This window comes from Humulus lupulus, chromosome X (genome assembly GCF_963169125.1).
Source record: "Humulus lupulus chromosome X, drHumLupu1.1, whole genome shotgun sequence".
NCBI lineage: Eukaryota > Viridiplantae > Streptophyta > Magnoliopsida > Rosales > Cannabaceae > Humulus > Humulus lupulus.
The window spans coordinates 244,338,575-244,364,448 of NC_084802.1; the positions used below are offsets into that span (position 1 = coordinate 244,338,575).

Below are 25,874 nucleotides of genomic sequence, written 5' to 3' on the forward strand. Positions count from 1 at the left end.
TGCTCTTTCTTATTAAAAATATCATCAATAGCTATTCTAAACAAGGGTACCAAAAAAAGATCCATGATATTAGGTTATGATATGGAATCAAAATTTAGTTTTTGTGTGATGCATTTTTTGCTTTTTCAAATTTTAAGCTTTTCACACGTTGGTTATTTCAAGACTCTTCGAAGTGTTAATGATGATGAAAATAAATGTGATGCTGAAGTTAGTTGCTCCATTGTGCCTTACATGGAAAGGCCTGGGAGACAACTTGGCTGTAAAAGATCTATTGACTTGTAAAAGATCTATTGACTTAAAAACTGTTAAGAGATTTATTTGGTTGAGGAATTTCATCAAATAAATGGAGTGCAATATATTAAACAAGTTTATTTTACATACCTTACAATAAGATAAACTAGGTGCTTCGAAGAGGCACTGCAATGGTGGAGCACCGCTGAAATCTTTGCAAAGACTTTCATCTAAACAAACAATAAAAAACACTATATAAGCACATAAATTATTCATAGAAAATCTAATGGAACTTTCATCAAAGAAATAGGCTGCAAAGAATTGAAAAAAACTCATTTATATACTTCAAGAAAAGCAAGCTTCAACAAACACTTGAAAAAGAGGATCGGCTCTGTAGTTGGGGAAGAACTTCAATCGTTCAATGTCGTTGCCGTTAGGATCGGGGGTGAGGTTCGGCGCCGGAGACAGAAAAGGTTGAAGATGGGTATGGGGGAAAATCGCCAGAGACGGGGAAGGTTGAAGACGGCAGAGAGAGATGAATATCAAACATGAAAATAGAGAGAAGGTAAGGGAAAAGTGAACATATACCGCATAAATGCATAAATAAAATTATAACAATGAATTGAAATTAAAAATGACTGTAAAAATGAAAAAAAAATATGGTAACAAACAGCATATTGAGTAATTTTCCTATTTTTATTTGAATATAATCAAATTTTATTTATAAAATTAAAAAAATATAAGTCCTAAACCCCTTTCTCTCTCCCACCCTACCTGATCCTCTCCCTCTCTCTCGTTTGGTCTCTGCTAGCCCCGAACGGCTGCCCTCCGATGTTCGCCGCCGCCGCCGTGCAGACACCGGACCAGGAGAACCATACACTACAGAAACTCTAGCCCCGCGAGCCCTTCGTTGTTGTTCTCCGCCGCGAGCAGAAGCCCCGGGTTCGTATGTCGTCGCCGTGGCTTCAGGCCAATTTCTGGCCTCCTCTGACATCGTCTCAGGCGAAGGGTAGCATGGATAAACTCAGGTTCTTAAGTTAGAAGATTTGATTTATTTTACATCCTAAAAGTGAAGACTAGAATTTTGTTGTTTCCCTCAATAAACTAACAATTATTCAATTTATTCTCATTGGCAATAACAGCAGTAGAAAATGATAGACTAGCTTAGAAAGTCTTAGAAGATCTTGTGATAGATGTTGATCTTGTTGTGACTGAGGTGGTCATGCCCTGTTTATCTGGTATTGGTCTTCTAGGCAAGATCATGAGGGCAAAAACTTGAAAGGACATTCCTGTAATTAACACTTATAAGATTAATTATCTGCAATTTCTAATTTTATACTACATGAATTCAATCTAATGAAGCTTAAAGCTTTATTGAGTTCGCAATTTTTTTTTTGTCTGGCCATTCTGTTGCCTGATTTCCTTCTATAATTGTCTTAATTAATTTTCTAAAGCCTTAACAAATTTATAGAAATGTGGGGTTTTTTAATTTTTGCCAACCAGGGAAGAGACATAAAAAGAAATTTCTCCTCACTAGCAGTGCTTTAATTACTACATTTTTCTTCTTTATAATAAAAGGTAAGGTTTTAAATGACTTAAGGAAACAGTAGAAGGAATATTGGCCCATGTACTAATTCAGCTAAATGATCATTCAATCAGTGGAATTCTTGTTACTTTTATAAGAAGATTGTACGCCCTGGTTTTCCCACGGGCTGTTTAGCAGGACGAGCCTCAGACTAAACATGATTTAGTCCGAGGCTCCCACAGGCCGGAGGCTCTATTTCCAGGACGGGCCCTTGCTAGCTCGAGGGGGTCCTGTTTCCAGCTCGCACTTGTTGCCCCAGGAGCAGGGAATAACATCCGACGGCCACGGACGGATAAGCTCGGGTTATGAACTGCTCCGGTAGCGAGCTTCTTAGGAAGCTCCGACCCTATGGGAAGTCAACACGCAAGATAAACGTGCACATTCCTGCCATCACGTGTCCGATATCCCCCTGACTTCTCGGACACGCAGCAGGAACGTGCGTATTCAGACACCCACGAACGAGTTGGGCCGTGCGGCCCAATATCTCCTTCCATACTGATTAGACCACACTTGTGTGTCAGGTTTAGGAATTAATCATGAATATCACAGACTTGATATGACAAATGGTAAGGTCACGGGATGACCTCCCTACCAACTTCCAGGTGCCTTCTCCTATAAATATGGAGACCCTGGGAGTTGATAGGGGTTGGAAAAAATAGTCTTTGAAGAACTATATACTTTGTAAACCAATTACCCAGAGAATATCAATAATATTGACTAGTGGAGTAGAAGGATTTTAACCTTCGAACCACTTAAAAACGTGTCTCGAGTCACCTAGTTCTTTCCCCAAAGATTTCCTATCTGTGACGGTTCTACTTTTAGTACTAATCTCTTTCTCTTCTTCTCTTAATTATCTGTTGCCGAAGAACCGCGTCAACAGTTTGGTGCTTTCATTGAGAGCAAGTCCGATTAGTACTACCACAAACATACAACTATGGTGACCACTCGATCCAAACATGGCAACGAGACAGAACAGCATGATGGGCAGGAGGCCCGCCATGTTGCCCTCCCTGATGAGCAAGTTCCTGAAGTCCAGCAGAGGCCAGGGAAGCAGCCGGCGGGCCAAGACGACACTGGTAGTTCAGCGCCCCGGCCGCCTAATCCGAATCCATGTTATTACACTGCGGTGGAGATGGAGAATGCTCAGCTGAGGAGCCAGTTAGCAGCAGCCGGTCAGCAAATCCAGGATATTCTAAGTCGACTACCCCCTCTCACAACCAACGGTAACGTTGGAGAGAGGCAAGGCGAGGCTTCTAAGTCTCGCCGGAGTAATCGATCCAGGCATAGCCGTTCGGGTAGACTCCCTGCAGCCAACTCCACCCCTTCACCACACCATCAAGAGGCAAACTTCAGGGAAATGCCTCGGACCGTACAGCAGCAGTACTGCCGTTCGGTTAGGACGTCAACCCCTAGCTCTCAGCCTTCCTCGAGGACGCCCAGAAGAGATCGAGGAAATTCCCAAAGAAGGGCCGAGGAGATCCGGAGACGTCAGCCCGTCCCCGAAGAACGTCCAGTTCCTTGTCGAGATCGCCCAGCGCGAAGCCAGCAAGCCGACAGGGCCGAGAGGCCCCCACCAAATTTAGTTCGTCCGAACGGCACTAGGATCGCCTCTCCGGTCAGGCATCCTCCTTCTCCCATCAGATATCCGTCTCCTCAGCCCGTCCGAGACGTCCCGACCTATGGAAATAGTAGGAGAGACCCGCCATCGGCCGGGCCTTCCCGGCTAAGCAGGGTGCCGGAGGAAGGATCAGGTCATGGCCGCCAAAGACGCACTCCGAGTCTGTCCAGCAGGAGTCACTGGACCGGTAGTGCACGGAGTGATCTTTAGGGAGGAGAGCTGCGCCAGCGACTGAGTTCAGCACAAAGTCACCATACTGCCCAGGGAGGCGACCTTCGAGATCGCCTCAACTCTCACAGAGAGGATCAAGTTAGGGATGGTAGCCAGGCCCGCTCAGTTGGGGTCCGATCCGAAGTACGTAACGACGGGAATGCCCCAAATGACCTATCTCAAGATAGGAGGGGCAACAACCCGCCTAATATGTACAACGGGTCCGGAGCTGTTGAACAGCCCCGGAATAACCCAGGATCTCAGGACAAAACCCTAGAGCGCTTAACTCAGATGGAGGAGCTGATGAAGAAGCTCCTGTCGGAGAAAGAAAAAGACGAATATGATTCAGGGGATGAGATGGAACTCTTCGCCCCCAATATAGCAGCAACGGCATACCCTTCTGGCTTTCGTATGCCTCACTTGTCAAAGTTCAACGGGGATGGAGACCCATCTGACCACTTAGGGATGTTCAACACCCTAATGATGGCTCATAACATCGGACCTGAGCTTCGTTGCTTGATCTTTCCTTCCACCCTAACTGGACCTGCCAGGCAGTGGTTCAAGCAAAGTAAAAGGCAGTCAATCAGCTCCTGGAAGACCTTTTCGGCTGACTTCAAGAGGGCATTCCGCGCCTCTCAGGCCGCCAGGGTCCAGGCCGACTCCCTAGCTAACGTGAGGCAGCAACCTGGAGAGACGCTAAAAGCCTACTTGAGCAGATTTGCAAATGTCGCTGCTCGAGCCAGAGACGCCTACGACAGCTCCAAACTCATGGCTATGAGGACCGGGATCCTAGTAGGCGGAGATCTGTGGAAGGATATTCAAAGGAGGGGGGTCAGCTCGGTTAGTGAATTCCTTAACAGAGCCCAAGAGTGGATAAACTTGGAAGAAGCTGAAGCTTCAACTGCAGGGACCAGCCAGGTCCTTGAGAAGCCCGCTGGGGTGGGAACAGAGATCGTAGTGGCGACTCCCGACGTCGCGTAGAGTAACCAGACCGGTGGCGGCAAAAGAAAAGGAAATGGTGAAAACAGCTAGCACGGTCAAAAGAAGAATAAGTCCGCGAAAAAATTCAAGCCCGTGTTCACAACGTATACCGAGCTCACCCAGACCAGAGAGAATATTTTCCTGGCCAACGCTACGCGAGTCCCCTGGAAAAGGCCGGAGCCAATAAAACACCCTAAGGGAAAGAGAGACGCTTCCAAATTCTGCCGTTTTCATAACGACGTTGGGCACAATACCGACGACTGCAGGCACCTCAAAGATGAAATCGAGACTCTCATTCGAGCAGGTCCGTTGGCACAATACTCGCGGAACAGGGTCCCGACAAGTCGACCCGCTCCGGAGATCCCAGCCAGTCAACCTGGACCTCGGGTAGATCAGGACGTCCTTCCCCCCGTGGTCGAGGGAGAGATTTCCACCATCTCTGGAGGACCACACATGGCTGGCACGAGTAGAGGCGCCCAGAAGAGGTATGTGAATGAGTTGAAGGCCCACAATGGAGTGGAGTTCGTCCCGGAACAGCGTCAATCAAAACAACAAAGATTAGAGAAACAACCGATTATCTTCGCGGAGGAAGACGCAAGCCATGTCCAATTCCCTCATAACGATCCCTTGGTCGTAGCAGTCCAGCTCGCCAACCGGAGAGTAAGGAGGGTGTTAGTAGACAATGGGAGCTCGGTGAACCTCCTATTCCGGTCCACCTTAGAAAAAATGGGTCTGACCGTCTCCGAGCTTAAGGCAACCTCGATGATGCTGTATGGTTTTTCAGGGGAAGGATCAGCAGCGATACCCTTGGAGACGAGTCCCGAACAGTGTCCAAACTACTCGAATTCGTAGTCATTGACTGCTCCGCTGCTTACAACGCCATTTTGGGCCGACCTACACTCATTTCTTTCGAGGCTATCACTTCCGTCCGGCACCTCGCCATGAAATTTCCTACTTCAACAGGGATATGCACTATCAAGGGCGATCAGCTCGCTGCCAGGGAATGCTACAGCATTTCCATGAAGGGAAAATCTAAACCCGGGCAGGTGACGATGGCCGTTCAGGGCGAAGAGGAATCTTGGGGACCTAAGGCGGCCCCCGAGATTGAAAAACCTCGGATTCCCAAAGGCGAAAAGCTCGCCCTAAGCGAGGACATTGACCCCCGAGTAGGCGAGGACAGGTCCGAGCTCCAAGCTATTGAAGAGCTCGAAGAGGTAAGCATCGATGAACAAAACCCGTCACGAACGGTTAAGCTCGGAAAGAACCTCTGCGATGGAAGAAAGGCGGAGCTAACTACGTTTCTGAAGAAGAACCTGGACGTATTCGCATGGTCGCACGAGGACATGATAGGGATCAGTCCGAGCGTAATCATGCACACGCTCCACCTAGACAAAAGCGTCCCTGCCAAGTCTCAAAAGCAGAGGCATTTAGGGACAACCCGAGCCGAAGCCCTTGAAGAAGAAGTGGCCCGGCTCAAAAAATGTGGCTTTATCCGCGAAGCCAAATTTCCCGTTTGGGTTGCCAATCCCGTGTTAGTTCCAAAGCCCAATGGGAAGTGGCGGACCTGTATCGACTTTTCCGACCTGAATAAAGCCTGCCCCAAGGATTGCTTTCCATTACCAAGGATCGATCAGCTGGTGGATGCCACGGCGGGGCACGAGCTTATGTCCTTCATGGACGCGTACTCAGGCTACAATCAGATCGCGATGAATCCAGCAGATCAGGAACATACCAGCTTCATGACCCCGACTAATGTCTATTGCTATAAGGTCATGCCGTTCGGTCTTTAGAATGCCGGGGCTACCTACCAAAGGCTGGTAAATAGAATGTTCGCGGACCAGATCGGGAAAAACATGGAAGTGTACGTTGATGATATGCCTGTCAAGTCTAAAATTGCCAGCAACCATGTCACTGATCTGGAAGAATGCTTTAACATACTGCGAGAATATGGCATGAGGCTCAATCCTCAGAAGTGCACTTTCGGTGTCGCATCGGGGAAATTCTTGGGTTTCATAGTCAATACCCGAGGAATCGAGGCAAACCCCGACAAGATCAGGTCACTGCTCGAGCTTCCTTCCCCCAGGTCGCGGAAAGATGTCCAAGGCCTCACAGGAAGAGTGGCAGCACTGAACCGGTTCATTTCCAAATCGACCGACAAGTGCCTGCCCTTCTACAACCTGCTCTGGGGAAACAAGAAGTTCGAATGGACAGTAGAATGCGAAGGCGCATTCCTCGACCTAAAAGCGCACCTGGCCGAACCACCTGTGCTATCAAAGCCCAAGATAGGAGAACCTCTTTTCCTCTACATGGCCGTAACTGAGGACGCAGCTAGTGCCGTTCTGGTGCGAGAAGAGGACCAGACTTAGAAACCGGTTTATTACATCAGCAAGAGACTCCTCGGAGCTGAGTCAAGGTACCCATTGATGGAAAAACTGGCGTTCTGCCTAATCACGGCCTCGCGAAAACTCAGGCCATACTTCCATTCCCACTCTGTACACGTCATGACCGATCAGCCTCTAAGGCAGGTTTTGCAAAAGCCTGAAGCCTCAGGACGCTTGCTAAAGTGGGCGGTCGAACTCAGTCAGTTCGAGATTTTCTATACTCCCCGAACTACCATAAAAAGTCAAGCCTTGGCCGACTCCGTGGCAGAATGCGCGGGATTCCATGAGATCCCATCAGAAGACTCATGTAACGCCCTACTTCCTTAGAGCCGTTACTAAGTGATTTTTAAGACAAAACAGTGTGCAGAGAACTCGCTAACCGAGGTTTTGAGACAAAAGTGTGACTAATTATACTTTAAGGCTGTAATCTTAGAAAATGCGTCGTTTCATTTAAAACTGCAAGTATTAAACCTTTGGGATCCCAAAATAAGGTTTGAAAACTATTTACATCTTGAAATAAGTTTACAGTTGATAAATCATAAAATCATAGATTATTACAGCCATTTTCAAATAAACCCCCAACCAAAGCAGTTGGGCAGGCCAAACATGTACGCGTCGCTTCACGCTCTCCGTACTCATGGTTGGTTGACTCAGTCTTTTCCCTACCTGCAACACGGAGCACCCGTGAGCCGAAGCCCAGCAAGAAAACTCATGCAGAACATAACATATGCAAATATATATGGTTAATCATATCAGATAATCCACAAATAAACAAGTCAACCATTAGACTAAGCAAACACGACCATGCCGCCCCAGAGCCTTACTGAAGCCTGGGGTATCGGTTCTCACCGCGAGGATAACTCATGTATCCCTTGGGTCCCACCCTGAATATAGCATAACACATGAATCCACCGGGCCCCGCCCTGAATATAGCATCCCATGTGCTAGGTGTTACTTTCGGCCCACGGCCGCCCCGGCTTACGCCGTACTCGGCCCACGGCCGCCCCGGCCTACGCCGTACTCGGCCCTTGCCGCTCATTTCATCATAATCACACATATAGTACATTCGAAATAATCATTCACACACATCATGATTCATTTAAGATTAAACATTTGCACATAATACAATCTGGGGCCATGCCCTACAATCACACAGTGGGGCCATGCCCTATTATCGGGTGTTACAGTTTTCTTACCTTAATTCCAAATGCTTTAAATAGAAAAATGACGGCCCCCGAGCACGATCCACTTCCCGAGCACTAGCTTAACACCTAGTCACAACCAAGATAATGGATACCAATAAGATTAATCTCAAATGAGTTTCTAAACCAAGTTCTAGTCCCCGGAACATTGAACTTCACCAAAAATATAAAAAGATTCAATCCCGAGCACCCGAGGTTAAATTCCCAAGCCCAAATTCTCAAAATCCCAAAATTCCTTAAGCGCCGCGGCATGGCCCAACCATGCCGCGGCATGGCCCCCAAACAGAGCCACAAAAATGCCCAGAAACAGGTAAGGGCCGCGGCCCTACAAGGACCATGCCGCGGCCCGCCCTCCATCCTCAGCACAACTTAGCCTTCAAGGGCCGCGGCCCTCCAAGAACCATGCCGCGGCCCGACCCTTCGAACCCAGAAAAACCCACCATTTTCAAGCTTAAAACCTCACCTAAAGCCATCCCAAAGCTCCCAATTCAAAACCAATTAATAATCACAACATTAGGATGGTTTAAACAACACAATTCCACCAAAAATCCACCTTAACACTCACCAAATCCCAAATTCCAAATTTCTGAAATTTCAAACCTAAAACTCAAAACCAACCATGGAAATTCTCAATTTCAACCATCAAACTTTAATTTAAACCTTACCTCAGTTGTAGAATCATTTCCCAAAGGATCCCATGACCTATCTTCAAAGTTTCAAGCCTCAAACTCCACCTTGAATATCAAAAACCCATAAACATTCACAACCCAACAAAATCTCAGAAATTTAACTTGAGAAAAAGAATTAATTGCTTACCTTTACCCTGATTTGTTCTTGATTAACTCTTGAGCTAAACCTCCAAATCCCACCATCAATTTTCAGAAATTCAAGCTTGATTTCTCCTAAGATTTCTGTGGATTTCATGAAAGAAAGAGGAAAGAAAGAAGAAGAGGAGAGGGTGGAGGCTGGGTCGGTTTCTCTAAGTCTCCAAATGGTTTATTTGTTTTGTTTTTATAACTTAAGCTGGTTACCTCAAGGTTCGGGGTACCAAAATATCCCCGAGGCAAAAATGGTAAAATCCCCCAGTATTCCCGCCTAGACATCCTAACCTCAAATATATCTCCAATTATTTATTTTCGTAACCCAATATCAAAAATACTCCTTGACTTGTCCAAAGTCAATCATAATGCCCCGTTGTGACTTTTCCCCGCTATCCAGCTCTAGGATCGCCTCGTGCCGAAAGTAACCAATCACGGAAATACCCACATACCACTGTGGTCTCAACAATCATCACATATTAATACAGTTATGCCCAACATGGCCAAAATTACAATTATGCCCTTCAAACACAATCCGGGCCTACATGCATACTAATATACATAGTCATGCATCTCAAATAATCAAATAGTCACATAACATGCTTTAAATCATAATCATGCATTTAATTCATAAAACCACACATAAATCCCAACCTGCCCTCCTGGCACACTAATCAAGGCCCTTAAGCCTTATTAGCGAATTTGGGTCGTTACAACTATCCCCTCCTCATAAAAATTTCGTCCTCGAAATTTATCCAAACACGTCAGTCAGCAAACCCGCAACTCTGACCCTGAATCCCAAGGTCCACCGCCTTTACTTTACTTTTCAAGAACACCCTTTCAGGCGCAACAATCTTGCCCCACAAGATCTTGTCTAACGGCCATACACTCGATAGCCTCTCGTTTACACCGCAACCCTGCTGAAGCCTCAGGGTCTGCCTAGATTACAATGACCAATTCATTGTCTTATTCCTGATTCCAGAGATACTCAAAAGTCATCACCTCTACCAGGTGGGATCAACTTGTAGGCCCCGCTGGCCTAACCCTTAGTACAACTTCAGAATTTTATGTTGAATCAAGAGTCAGAACTCTCCCTTCTTTCTCTGAATACCTTACAGATCCTCGTCTGCTCTTACGCAGAGATGCAACTCTTTCCTTCCGGAGCTTTGTTTCCTCGTAATTTAACAATTTACCAGCTCTTCATTCTCTCAAATAGACAGACACCCCTGCCTTAAGAAGTTTCAACTACCTCTTTGGCTTTCTCTCTGAACTAAAGCCAAACCGTAGTATTCACTACCCTTCACCTCTTATCAAGTCCTTTGTCGTGTTACGTTAACAAGACGCCAGCATTTGCCACTACGACCAACTCAACAGGGAATACACTTCCCTAAATACCTCAAGTATTCGCCTACTCAGCGCTAAAATTCCTTAAGATATCCGATAGGCTTTCAGACTGCCACTACACTTGCAATCAACTGATAATCCCAGATTCCCACTCTGTTCTTTTCGTTCTCTAAATCCAAATCCAAAATTTAAAATACTATAGGGTCTCAATTCGATATCATCGACGCTCCATCCTGAAACCAGTTCACTTGACCCAACCACATTAATTCCATCAACTGAGTTAAAACTTTTCATGTCCAAACACCTTGCTCAAGGTCTAAAGTGGTCTATTCCCATCATACACTACCACATCACTTAACCCCTCAGGGTCCAAAGGAAAACACTAGATTCCGTCACCCGCTCGACCCTCCCGGTACAACATACCCTAGGAGGTGGAATGATATCCATTCAGAATTCTCGTTCATAAACCAAATCTAATTGGATCCTTCATCCATTCCTGGTATCCCAACTTGTACTACCTTAGCAGGGTCCTTCCCTGCTTCATCTCAAGCCAACACTTTGAATTCCATAGCTCAGTGACACTCACCAGATAATCATACCTGCTAACGTTACACCAATCTCAGTCGTTGCCTTATAACTTCCATCACAATCTATGGCGTTATTCCCTGACTGATACAAGCCTCACAGCTAGGAGCTCCGCCTCCAATTATATCTCCCCTCGCTCAATCGAGGATTCAAACACTGATCATCTGTCTGTTACTTTTCACCACCTTTGTATCTCAACGCTATCTTTCTTACTAATACCCAAGACTTAAGTACCTTACGCCATGCACAACAGTCGACTTAACGTTCCAAGTATATCAACCATGATCCATTCTTTCATCTCCCCCAAGGTTCAATCCATCCTCGCGTCAATATAAACCTGGGCGTGCCCAACTCATGATACACTCCCACATTTCCATAACCCTACCATAGATCAGGTCCTCTATGAAATCACTCTTTACTTAATCATAACACACACAAATTCCATCATCGTCCGTAACCAATCAAATCTTACCTTGTCTTCCGAATTTCTTTCTGATTTGACACCACTCAATCCGTCTAACCTCAAGTTTCGCTGTTCTTCTCATCTCTGATGTAGTCGTCTCCGGAGGTGCTTGTGCAATAGATGACGTGCTTACCAGTCTTGTTATGCTTTCAATTCTTCAGACGCTCTTCATTAGCTTCTTTGCGGCTTCAGATCAATTCTTCTCTTACTGTCCTTTCTCCTTGCAGGTGTAATCTGAGAACTCCTGACGACACCCAACTAACACTCCGTAGAACCTTACCTGAGACTCTGCCTTCTGGGTACTAACGTCTTCAGCATAATAATCAGTTGCTCACCATTTCCGTCTGGGAGTAATCCACATGCACTGCTCGTGAGCTTGAAGGGGACTTGCCCACACCGTTCATGCATTCTCTGTCTAAAGAACTTACCTGTGCTACTGTAGCTGGAACCATTCCCGAATCTTTATTACCAACTCCTCACACTCTAGCCGGCGCAAACTAGACAATCCACGAAGTGTCTCTATCCTTGGTTTCCAACTGGCAATAAACAGGTCATAGATCAACTCTTGGGGACATCGTCCCATCTTGCATCCAACATTGTACTTTTCGTCCTAACCCGACGATACTAGCAATCCTCGCAGTATACACACTAGCTACACCAGGCTCAGATTCCTTCGATTGCTCCAATAGACTTTCTGTCGGCCAAAACCGTCTTCTACACATCCCTTATACCAATCCTATCTGCCAGAGTTTCTAATTCCTTCTCAATAAGTATTACTGTCCTCAGCCTCTCAAATGGCACCATTGAGGCAACCTCTCTATGTCCATCTCCCTCTCGGAACATTCTCAACACCGAGCCCTTCCAGTTCGTTACATGCCCAACGCATAAGCTCGTCAGTTAAATACTCATCCTTGAGGACTCAGCCTCGAACCTCGAATGTATCGATGCATTCCAGTTCTCCGTTTCCCGCACCATGGGAAATCCATCCTAACATCTCGAGTCATTCCATGTAGAAGTCATGCCATCACCTGACCCCCTCTCAGGTGGCATCCTCTTCCTCATGTGCATACCAATTAACCTCCTGGTTCTTGTCGACATCTCGATAACTACCTTTTCGATCAGGCTTCTTTCCAATCCCAATCTAGGTGCCCAAGCACTGTCTGGAGTCCTTTTTCCCTCAAAATTGAGAATCCGACCTCGCTGCGTACTATCAAAACAAGTACCATCTTATCAGTCAGACTTTTCCCCTATTTCTTGGCAATCCAGAAGCCACAACACTAACCGGGGTTCTTTCAACTTGATTATCACGAATCTATCTTTACTAATACCATCAAAGGAAGCACCGCCCTTGCGGCTCTAGCACTCATGCTCTAATCATCAACCATCAGTTCCTCGAACAACATGGCCCTCTCCGCCATCCACATGCAAACGATAAACTCATACCTCAGAGCAGTCCAAATACCTTAGACTATTCCCGATCTCAAATCCTTAAATGGGTCGCCATCAATTCCGGATACATCCATCAATAGAACTTTCCGAAATGAATTACCCAAATCACCAAACCCATCGATCTACGCTGTTGTTACCCCCAACAGTCCAAACCAAACTTATAAGTCCACCAGTCTCCACAGTTCAAATCATGTCTTTAAAATCTCTTCTAACCATTCGTCATCTAGGTTCTTTCCAACCCATTAAGCCAGTACCTCAGCCCGAGTACAATTCCAGGCATCCCTCCGCCTCAACATTTAACATAACCCTCTAATCAGGATCTCTCATCCTCTTGACCATGGGTGGAATTAACTCTGCTCATCTATTGATAAATTCCTTGTCAACTCGAACCTTCCTCAACACTAGAGGATAACACCCTATACCCCTTTCATTTAGTACCCTTATCTGACCATACTTCACAGTAAACCAACACTTGTAACCTTACTGTTAAAACATCGAAATCAGCTATTTCCTCAGAGAAATCCGCTGTTCACTTATCCCATCTAGACTAACAACTCCACAGCTTACCCACACACTAGTGACTCACTGCTGCTGCTTTCAGGGATAACTGGAGATCTCAACTCCAACTTATATCTAGAATCCCCTTTCAACACAATATCAGGTCCACAAAACCCTTCTAGGAACAACCAACACGAGTTCATCTGCCAAAGCTGACCAAACTCCTGAACCCTGTGGTTCCTACTCTGAACCAAACCGCATCCAGATCCAAATATCCACAGATGTAATGTACACACAAGCATATACTAGGTCAAATCCACAATAATATACATTTAGCTACCAGATTCTATCATCACTAAGTATAACCATACTCATCATGCTTCATACAAGCCAATATACAGATATAACATATGAATTAATTCAAAAAAATTAACCACATACACTCAATATGCGAACCATTATGCCAATATTCATCCATATGCATAATAGTATTATTCAGCATGCATCAATCTCAACATGCAATAGTCAAGGGCCAGGCCCTATCAGTATCTCATGCATATGTCATCTCATTTCTCATGCTCCATATAGATAAGCAGGCAAACAGGGCAATCAAACATATATTCAAGCATATTAATCATTCATACCAACCAACCCTGAGTCGAGCTTGTCACTGACAGCGAGCGTACATGTACGGTCGATCTCCAGAACCAATAAACCTTGGCTCGCTCTGATACCAAGTTGTAACGCCCTACTTCCTTAGAGCCGTTACTAAGTGATTTTTAAGACAAAACAGTGTGCAGAGAACTCGCTAACCGAGGTTTTGAGACAAAAGTGTGACTAATTATACTTTAAGGCTGTAATCTTAGAAAATGCGTCGTTTCATTTAAAACGGCAAGTATTAAACCTTTGGGATCCCAAAATAAGGTTTGAAAACTATTTACATCTTGAAATAAGTTTACAGTTGATAAATCATAAAATCATAGATTATTACAGCCATTTTCAAATAAACCCCCAACCAAAGCAGTTGGGCAGGCCAAACATGTACGCGTCGCTTCACGCTCTCCGTACTCATGGTTGGTTGACTCAGTCTTTTCCCTACCTGCAACACGGAGCACCCGTGAGCCGAAGCCCAGCAAGAAAACTCATGCAGAACATAACATATGCAAATATATATGGTTAATCATATCAGATAATCCACAAATAAACAAGTCAACCATTAGACTAAGCAAACACGACCATGCCGCCCCAGAGCCTTACTGAAGCCTGGGGTATCGGTTCTCACCGCGAGGATAACTCATGTATCCCTTGGGTCCCACCCTGAATATAGCATAACACATGAATCCACCGGGCCCCGCCCTGAATATAGCATCCCATGTGCTAGGTGTTACTTTCGGCCCACGGCCGCCCCGGCTTACGCTGTACTCGGCCCACGGCCGCCCCGGCCTACGCCGTACTCGGCCCTTGCCGCTCATTTCATCATAATCACACATATAGTACATTCGAAATAATCATTCACACACATCATGATTCATTTAAGATTAAACATTTGCACATAATACAATCTGGGGCCATGCCCTACAATCACACAGTGGGGCCATGCCCTATTATCGGGTGTTACAGTTTTCTTACCTTAATTCCAAATGCTTTAAATAGAAAAATGACGGCCCCCGAGCACGATCCACTTCCCGAGCACTAGCTTAACACCTAGTCACAACCAAGATAATGGATACCAATAAGATTAATCTCAAATGAGTTTCTAAACCAAGTTCTAGTCCCCGGAACATTGAACTTCACCAAAAATATAAAAAGATTCAATCCCGAGCACCCGAGGTTAAATTCCCAAGCCCAAATTCTCAAAATCCCAAAATTCCTTAAGCGCCGCGGCATGGCCCAACCATGCCGCGGCATGGCCCCCAAACAGAGCCACAAAAATGCCCAGAAACAGGTAAGGGCCGCGGCCCTATAAGGACCATGCCGCGGCCCGCCCTCCATCCTCAGCACAACTTAGCCTTCAAGGGCCGCGGCCCTCCAAGAACCATGCCGCGGCCCGACCCTTCGAACCCAGAAAAACCCACCATTTTCAAGCTTAAAACCTCACCTAAAGCCATCCCAAAGCTCCCAATTCAAAACCAATTAATAATCACAACATTAGGATGGTTTAAACAACACAATTCCACCAAAAATCCACCTTAACACTCACCAAATCCCAAATTCCAAATTTCTGAAATTTCAAACCTAAAACTCAAAACCAACCATGGAAATTCTCAATTTCAACCATCAAACTTTAATTTAAACCTTACCTCAGTTGTAGAATCATTTCCCAAAGGATCCCATGACCTATCTTCAAAGTTTCAAGCCTCAAACTCCACCTTGAATATCAAAAACCCATAAACATTCACAACCCAACAAAATCTCAGAAATTTAACTTGAGAAAAAGAATTAATTGCTTACCTTTACCCTGATTTGTTCTTGATTAACTCTTGAGCTAAACCTCCAAATCCCACCATCAATTTTCAGAAATTCAAGCTTGATTTCTCCTAAGATTTCTGTGGATTTCATGAAAGAAAGAGGAAAGAAAGAAGAAGAGGAGAGGGTGGAGGCTGGGTCGGTTTCTCTAAGTCTCCAAATGGTTTATTTGTTTTGTTTTTATAACTTAAGCTGGTTACCTCAAGGTTCGGGGTACCAAAATATCCCCGAGGCAAAAATGGTAAAATCCCCCAGTATTCCCGCCTAGACATCCTAACCTCAAATATATCTCCAATTATTTATTTTCGTAACCCAATATCAAAAATACTCCTTGACTTGTCCAAAGTCAATCATAATGCCCCGTTGTGACTTTTCCCCGCTATCCAGCTCTAGGATCGCCTCGTGCCGAAAGTAACCAATCACGGAAATACCCACATACCACTGTGGTCTCAACAATCATCACATATTAATACAGTTATGCCCAACATGGCCAAAATTACAATTATGCCCTTCAAACACAATCCGGGCCTACATGCATACTAATATACATAGTCATGCATCTCAAATAATCAAATAGTCACATAACATGCTTTAAATCATAATCATGCATTTAATTCATAAAACCACACATAAATCCCAACCTGCCCTCCTGGCACACTAATCAAGGCCCTTAAGCCTTATTAGCGAATTTGGGTCGTTAAAACTCACATCAGCTCGCCTCCTCAGGTTCATCATGGAAGATCTTCGTTGATGGCTCATCTAACGAGAACGGCTCCGGGGCCGGAATCATTCTGATATCCCCAGAGGGGCATAGATTCCTCTCGGCGCTAAGGTTTGGGTTCAAGGCATCTAACAACGAGGCAGAGTACGAGGACTTGTTAGCTGGACTTAGGATAGCTAGCGAGCTAAAGGCGAGCTCTGTCCAATGCTTTAGCGACTCCCAGCTCGTGGTGAATCAGGTTCTAGGCGAGTATCAGGCGCGGGGTCCCAAGATGGCCGCCTATTTGGCAAAGGTAAAGTCCGAAATGTCTGCGTTTGGGCGGGGGTCGATCGAATAGATACCTCTGGAGCAGAACGCCAACGCAGATGCTCTCGCCAGGCTCGCCACCTCGGGAGAGACAGAAACCCTGGGGTTGGTGCCAGTTGAGTTCTTGGAGAAACCTAGCATAGATGGAGATCGAGCAGATATTGAAATGATTGACATCAGGTCGACCTGGATGACTCCCCTTATTGAGTATCTCGTCGAGGGTAAGTTACCCGAAGGGCGCAATGACGCACGACGAGTCCTTTATCAAGCTCCGAGGTATACGCTAGTCGAGGGGGTGTTGTACCGACGTGGGCATTCCTTACCTCTCCTCCGGTGCGTTCTTCCAAGTGAAGCGAAGGCCATCCTGCAAGAAGTTCATGACGGATTCTGCGGAGATCACACTGGGGGGCAAAGCCTGGCCTTGAAGATCCTCCGGCAGGGTTATTACTGGCCGACTCTGTCCAAAGACTCGATCTCATATGTAAAAAAGTGCGACAAGTGTCAGCGGTTCGCTGCGGTTGCCCGAGCTCCTCCGACCGAGCTAAAAATGATTTCGTCTCCCTGGCCCTTCGCCATTTGGGGGATAGATCTAATAGGCGCCCTGCCCACCGGAAAGGGCGGGGTCCGTTACGCCGTGGTAGCCATTCACTACTTCACCAAGTGGGTCGAAGCAGAACCGTTGGCGACAATAACATCGAAAAAGGTGCTAGACTTCGTGGTTAAAAGCATCGTATGTCGATTTGGCCTACCTAAAAAGATTGTCTCCGACAATGGTACTCAATTTGACAGCGATCTGTTCACCGAATTTTGCGAGAGGCACGGAATTGTGAAAAGCTTCTCGTCCGTGGCCTATCCCCAGGCAAACGGCCAGGTCGAGGCTGTCAATAAAACTCTGAAGGCAAGCCTCAAGAAGAGGCTAGATGAGGCAAAGGGGATCTGGCCAGAACAGCTCCCCCAAGTTCTGTGGGCCTAAAGGACCTCACATCGGACTCCCACGGGTCACACTCCTTTCTCCCTAACCTTTGGAAGTGAAGCAGTCCTCCCCGTGGAGGTGAAGGTCCTGTCACACAGGGTCCGGTCCTACGACCCAGACGGGAACCACGAGCTCCTATGCCACTCCTTAGACTTAGTGGATGAAAGGCGAGAGGATTCACAACTCCAGCTCGCCCATTATCAACAGAAAATCACTCGCTACTTCAACACTAAGGTCAAAAGACGTGCCTTTAGCGTCGGTGATTTGGTCTTGAGGAGAGTTTTCCTGGCCGGGAAAGATCCCAAAGATGGGGTTTTGGGACCAAGCTGGGAAGGACCATACCAGGTCATCGAAGTCATCAAAGAGGGAACTTATAAGTTAGCTCGACTTGGTGGAGGGGCGGTCCCGCGGACTTGGAATGCTATCCACCTAAAGAAATACTATCAATGAGCCATTTGTAAGGCCTAGAAGGTCACCTTCCATGTATAAATAAAAATCAAATGTTTCTCGTTATTTGCAAGTGTAATTTTAAAGTAACCACGAAAGACCCTTTCCCAGTTACTTGGGGGGCATATGGTACCTGGATATAACCAGGTCTCCTTAACGACTTAGGTGTTAATTTTTATCTACGGATAAGAGTTATCACAAACTAAGTCCTATCCTGGTCTTAACAAGGTCACAAAACTTAGAAGTTAACTAAAATTTGTTGACCGTGGTTCTTCTTTAAAGAGCCCGGGATACGGATAAAAGTTGACGCGAACTAAGTTTTTCAAAATAAGTTCCTGGTCTTAACCAGGTCGCAAAACTTAGAAGTTAACTAAAATTTGTTGACCGTGGTTCTTCTTTAAAGAGCCCGGGATACGGATAAAAGTTGACGCGAACTAAGTTTTTCAAAATAAGTTCCTGGTCTTAACCAGGTCACAAAACTTAGAAGTTAACTAAAATTTGTTGACCGTGGTTCTTCTTTAAAGAGCCCGGGATACGGATAAAAGTTGACGCGAACTAAGTTTTTCAAAATAAGTTCCTGGTCTTAACCAGGTCACAAAACTTAGAAGTTAACTAAAATTTGTTGACCGTGGTTCTTCTTTAAAGAGCCCGGGATACGGATAAAAGTTGACGCGAACTAAGTTTTTCAAAATAAGTTCCTGGTCTTAACCAGGTCAGAAAACTTAGAAGTGAACTAAAATTTGTTGAACGCGGTTCTTCTTTAAAGAGCCCGGGATACGGATAAAGTTAACTCGAACTAAGTTCATAAAAATAAAGAGATGAATTGTAACCAAATGCATAAAAATATATATATGTCAAACTGGCTGAGAAAATTGTCTCGAGGTGGAAACGCCTCACATAAAAAAGAGAATTACAATAGAAAGAGAGTTCAAAATACTTAAACGAGAAGTGTCCTAAGCCCCATCAGTTGGCCCTTTGGAGGTCGCGGTCTCATCCTGCTCCGCCGCGACAGAGGCCTCTCCAGTCTCCGATGGAGGAACCTCCTTATTTAGGCGGGCTTGGAGCTGCGGCAACAAGAATGCCCAGAGGTCCGGCGGCATGAAAGAAAAGTTCGCGTCCGGATTGTGGGACCAGCAGTGATAGAACAGGTCTTGTAAGGACTGCTCCGAGACGACCCGCTCGGCTTTCAGGGAGGCCTGGGCTTCGGCCTTCGCCGCCTCAAGATCTGCCCGCGATGCGGCCAGGGAGTTTTTAAGCTCTTGGTTCTCGGAGCGGATCTTCTCTAGCTCGGCTTTAGAGGCTGCCAGCGCGTCTCTCGCCTCCTGAGACTCCTGGAGGGCGGTCTGGCGATCAGCTTCCAAACCCTCGAGCTGGGCCTTGGTCCTAACAATGCCTCTGTATGCGGCAGCAATGCCCTGCAAGAAAAGAATGATAAATTAACAAACTGGAAGGAAAAAGGCGGCGTGTGAGTGTTAAAGCCTTAAGAGAAGGGGGCACTTTACCGTTAAGGTCATGTCCATAGCAGACTCTATAACTCAGACCGGGCTCGTTGTTTCGATGGCCCGGAGCTCCTTCTCCCTGATATTGTAGAAATGGCTGACGGCGTAGCTAGCCGACTCATACACCGTACCCCGGAATGCTTCGGGCATCTTCTCCAGAGCCCGGGGGTCGACCGGGATACGCACATCCGGGGCTGCCGCGGCCAGATTCCCGACCTCTATTACCCCGTCCTGGGCGGCTAATGGAGATCGTTGGGGTGGCGGGTGCATGAGCCCTGTCCTGGCAATAGGGAGGTTCGCCCCCGCGACCTGGGATGGCGGGGCTTTCTCCTTCTCCTTAGCCGGGGATTTGGTGGAGGCCCCAACCGAGCTCTTGGACTCGCGGAGCCTCTTTAACCTCGGCCCTGCTGGGGGGTTCCCACCAAAGACAACGCCCCGCAGACTATTCCCGGGCTGGGACATCTCTTCTGCTAAGAACCAAAAACATGGTTATTACAAGGAAGCAATCATGCAGAAATAGAGACAAAAGTTTCAAAGGCAATAAGTAAGCAAATACTAAGGGAGCCCTACCCCCCGAGCTGGAGGAGCCTAAGACGATTATCTCGCGATCTGTCGCAGGTTCTAGGTCCGGCTCTTACTCAGGACTGGACTCTCCTACGTACTGCCTAATCCCCGGAGCATAGATGCCCCTCTGGAGCGCAGGCCACGTGTGCAAGTTGGTCCCGTACTCCTCAAAAAGGACCGACCTAAAGGCTAGGGTATTATCTACTACTACGGTACCCTTAGGCCGACTCTCTTGGTTGTCCAGCATGAGCTGGTCAACGCAGTGAAGCAAGAGCGTGTCCAGGTCCGGATTCCTGGGGTGACGATGGACGAGTTGCCTAGGGTTGAACCTAACCAGCCGGGGGTCTGCAGTGGCCCTATCTACATTCTTAAACAAGTAAGGGTTACCTTGGCCGGAAGGACCCGCGGCTGCTCCGGATTGGACCCTCTCCTCGCCCATACCTTGGGCGACCTCCAAGGTCCTCTTCCTGTTTATCACGAGAGGAACTTCGTCACCTTCCTCCTCGCCTTCGTCGTCTGCGACCTCCTCCGCGACGATCGGTCTGTTGTCGCGAGCTGGGAGAGGACCCCGGGGCCTTTTCAAATTCAAAGTCTGATTTGGGAAAATCAGCTTGCAGAATACCATCGTCTCGTCCGTCATGAGCACGCAGTAGTCTTTCTCACTGGGGGGCAAGTTCGCCAATGTATCGTATTGACCCCCGAGGGTCACAGACTTTCCGGTCCTCGCGTAAATGGCTGCAAGGTTGGTTGAAATCAGAAGTGGAATAAGGGAGGAGCTAAAACAAGATAACCTTTAAAAGGCAAGATAAATCAAGGATCACTTACGAGGACGGTTGAAGTAGTGATGGTCGCAATTGCGAAACCCAGTTGACATGAAAAACTGGTCTTTGAAGTCGTTTGGATGGCTCGGCAGCTCGATGACTGCTGCTGTGTTAGGGAAGCGGGTTAAATAATAGAACCCGTCGCCTCGCCCCCGCTGGTCCGGGCTGGCTTTGAGGCAAAAGAAATATAGAATATTAGCCGGAGTGGGGACCTCCCACTCATGCTTTTGGAACAAATACCTCAATCCCGCCAGCAGACGGTATGAGTTGGGGGGGAGCTGAAATGGGGCCAACCCCACGTAGTTCAAAAAATCAGCAAAATACTGATCTAGGGGGAGGAAGGCCCCTGCCTTGAAGTGTTCACCGCTCCAGGCCACGAACGACTCGTCGAGCGGCGTGCAGCTCCGCTCCCCATCCGCAGCAGGTCGGGCGATCACGGAGGCCACCCCCAGAGGAATGTTGTGGTTGAGGAAGATTTTAGTGATCTTTGCCTGGTCGGTTATCTTCGAGACAATTCTCTCCGCCTCGAAAAACGCGTCAGGGGCCACCTCGGCTTGCTTCTCCACCGCCGGCCCAAAGTGAGGAATTGGCGAGCTGGGCACCACCGCCTTTCCTTTATCCTGTTGGGAAGACGAACTTCCTACGTTCTTCTGTGGCAGATTTCTCTTTGGGGCCATCTGGTCGCCTATCGAACAAAAGAAAACACTTTAGAAAAGGCGACCCAAGCAAGGGAGTGAAGCAAATATTAAGTACACGAGCTGGGGTAAGCCCAGCCCGTGGAGAGTGGTGCCACGCGTTCCAAGGAACACGCGCCTTTGCCCTCAACAGATCCCAGATTACTCGGAATTCGTGTGTCAGAGGACTCAGAGTGAAAAATTGCCTTGGGGGGAAAGTTTCAACAGGCAAGGTGTGGCAAAACCGCTTTTAAGGCGTATTCCCTAAGCTACCCGGTTTTTGCACCCAAAATTCCTAAGGGTCCTACCCAGAAATTGTTCCTAAGAGAGAACCATGGAACCCATATTCTAAGACGATGTCCCATGGAAAGTGTGCCCTAATCTAAGAAGGGCTGTCACCCTCCGTATCCGCGCGGCCCAGAAAACCTCTGCATGTGGCTACAGTAAAATTTTTTACCTAAGCTACAGTGGCATGCTTTCAAAAATAAATAGGGATAGAGGACTTACAGTATATGGTTAGATGGTGAGCGAGGTTGCTGCGCTGGTAGGAGCTTCGTTGGTACAGTGGCCTCCAAGGCTTTGAAGGAACTCGTACGCTTAAGCTTCGTGAACGGAGAAGATGAGAGCAATGGAAATGAGGGTTTCGTTCTTCGGAAGGTCAAAGAGAAAAGAAGGAAATTTGAGAGGTTTTGAATGGTAAGGTGGCCTGTGCGTGGGATGACCACCCCCTTTTATACAAGGGAAGGATCACGTGTAAAAGGCTCTTGGGAGATCCTCCACTCGAAATGTGAAACGACGGCTGGACAGTAGGCTAGGCCATTTAATGCGGTTCTCGTAGAGTGTACCGTCGCCACCCACGGCGTTCCACGTATCAGACGCCTGCGAAAAGCATGGAATATGAAGGGTTGTGGGGGAAGTCTAAAAGCCCCTACTATGGTCTCCCATATCTGACGTCATGGACCACGAGCAGGAGCTTGGGGGGCAGATGTACGCCCTGGTTTTCCCACGGGCTGTTTAGCAGGACGAGCCTCGGACTAAACATGATTTAGTCCGAGGCTCCCACAGGCCGGAGGCTCTATTTCCAGGACGGGCCCTTGCTAGCTCGAGGGGGTCCTGTTTCCAGCTCGCACTTGTTGCCCCAGGAGCTGGGAATAACATCCGACGGCCACGGACGGATAAGCTCGGGTTATGAACTGCTCCGGTAGCGAGCTTCTCAGGAAGCTCCGACCCTATGGGAAGTCAACACGCAAGATAAACGTGCACATTCCTGCCATCACGTGTCCGATATCCCCCTGACTTCTCGGACACGCAGCAGGAACGTGTGTATTCAGACACCCACGAACGAGTTGGGCCGTGCGGCCCAATATCTCCTTCCATACTGATTAGACCACACTTGTGTGTCAGGTTTAGGAATTAATCATGAATATCACAGACTTGATATGACAAATGGTAAGGTCACGGGATGACCTCCCTACCAACTTCCAGGTGCCTTCTCCTATAAATATGGAGACCCTGGGAGTTGATAGGGGTTGGAAAAAATAGTCTTTGAAGAACTATATACTTTGTAAACCAATTACCCAGAGAATATCAATAATGTTGACTAGTGGAGTAGAAGGATTTTAACCTTCGAACCACTTAAAAACGTGTCTCGAGTCACCTAGTTCTTTCCCCAAAGATTTCCTATCTGTGACGGTTCTACTTTTAGTACTAATCTCTTTCTCTTCTTCTCTTAATTATCTGTTGCCGAAGAACCGCGTCAACAAAGATATATCAAATAATTAGAGGGATATTTTCTTTCATGGAAGGTTGCTTGTATTGATTGTTTTCCAGGGGAGTTTGATAAGATACAATATGTATATATTAGTGGGCTTGTGAGATTCAATGTCACATGACTAAAACCACTGTATCTTTCCAAGAACAAGGAACATGAAATCTCATTATCAATGGGAAAAAAGATAATTGTTGGGAAAACTTGAGAGTATAGTATAGTGGTGCTATTGTATTCTTATATAATTTTCATTGTATGTCATATTCATTGGCATGCTAAAAAAAATCTATGTCGCCACAACCTAGCTATGGAAACTTGTTATTGCTTTGTTTCGACATTGAGAGTCTGCAGCTGTAAGGTCTTTTTATAGCATTCATGTGTGTTGTAGTATTACTTAAAAGCTCTTAGCCATGGTTTTGGTGCTTCTTGCTTATTTTTTATTACTTTTTGAGGTGATGCTAAGAAAGATTCTATGATATGTTTTTGTATTGGTGGAAAGATGTCATTCGGTGATGATCATCATATGTTTGAAATATCAAGTATGACATAAGTCTAATGGTGTAAAAATTTATTTTTAGTTTACTACAACTGTTTTTTTTTATTCAACTATAGGCTAATAACAATGTTTTTTTTAAATGTTAGGTTTTATGTCAAATTAAATATCAAAATAATAAGGGATAATATGGTGTGCATTGTTTCAATCTCTTCAATTGGCCAATGCAACCAAACACTATTGTTTGATTTGCATATTATTTAGTCCTTTGAAATATTCAAGTTCTTTAAGATACAGGGAGGAAAATATGAAGAAAAGTACTTATTTTTAAAGTAACATATTGCCCTTATATTATTATTTTAAAATTTGGTTTGTAAAATTAATTTAGTAATTTCATATTTAAAAAAAAACATCTTTCCTATTTTCTATGTAAACATAATATATTTTTCCCCGTTATCTTTTTGTAGTTGATACTTTTAACTGATACACTTGGTGAGTTTGTTTTTTTCACAGTGATGTCTCTCATGATTCTAGGAGTATGGTCTTTAGGTGTTTATCAAATAGTGCTGTCGACTTTTTAGTGAAGCATATTCGAAAGAATGAGCTTCAAAGCCTTTGGCAACATGTTTGGAGAAAATGTCACATAGTGAGTTATAATCTATTTGTTTAATTATATCATGTTCCAATTCACGTTGAGGTTCAGGTTTCTTATTGTTGAACTATACCAAAAAAATAAGAAAGGCCCCAATATTTGCTTGGGGTGTCCTTTAACCAAATATAAGCCAAGAAAGTTTTGTATATCCTAAATTAGTATAACTTAATATAAAATACATTTTATGTAATTCAAATATCACTTAACTGACATAAATTTGCTTGAGTTATGCATTAATTTTTCATATTTTCATCATTCTAGTGGTAGTGGGAGTAAAAGTGGTATATGGATTGAAAAACCCTTAAAGTCAATAACTGTAGAACATTCAGACAACAACATGATGGGGATGATACTGACAGCATTGGTCTAAATTTCAGGAATGAAAGAGACAGTGGAACACATGTATTTAATTAAATTTCATGTAAGGGTCTTTTTTTTTCTTTGTACGAATGAAGTTTTATGGTTTGTGTATTACGGAAATATTAGCAAAATGTTAGTTTTCACAAGAAGTTTTATGTCTTATGCACCCATAATTACACCATCATCGGTGACACAACATCAAATATATTTACCATCTTTGCATAATTCTCATTTGATCTTGGTAGAGACATATCCATGCAAGAGCTTTTATGTATATTTAACTATAGAAGGAATGATAATTAGCAAGACAAGAAAACATGAGAATGAAAACTTACTATTGAGCTTTTGGAGAGCTCTTGGACAAAGAGACTAGATGTTGACAGCCCTCAAGCAGTGTCATGGGAGCAGTTCCAATAATTTGATTTGGGAAATTTTTGACAAAATATTTGGGAATTTTCAGATGGCACGGTTCCAATAATGGCTTGCAGAAAGTATTTTTGTGGTATGCTCTGAAACAATAACTATTAGCTATAATTAACATTAAATTAACCAACTTTGATCATTGTATATGTTATTGTGAATCAATTGTAGTCGTGGATGTTTATTGTGCTGGTTTGAATGAATGGTTGTTATGTGCTTGACTTTGCAGACTAGTATTCATTCATTCATGTCTTTTATTTGTGGGTTGTGAAAGATTTTGTGTCTCATATATGCAAACAAGTAGAATTAGATTGTACATTATTACTAATTTTTTATTATTTGTTT

The 25,874-nt window shown here is 45.4% G+C and overlaps 1 long non-coding RNA gene across 1 annotated transcript; it reads left to right on the top strand.

The window, feature by feature from the left end:
* Window positions 1–886: 886 nt before the first annotated feature.
* Window positions 887–25,685, top strand: LOC133803745 (uncharacterized). Its single transcript, XR_009878128.1, has 3 exons — window positions 887–1,259; window positions 25,127–25,170; window positions 25,461–25,685. It is a non-coding gene; the product is annotated as an uncharacterized LOC133803745 (long non-coding RNA).
* The last annotated feature ends 189 nt before the right edge of the window (window positions 25,686–25,874 follow it).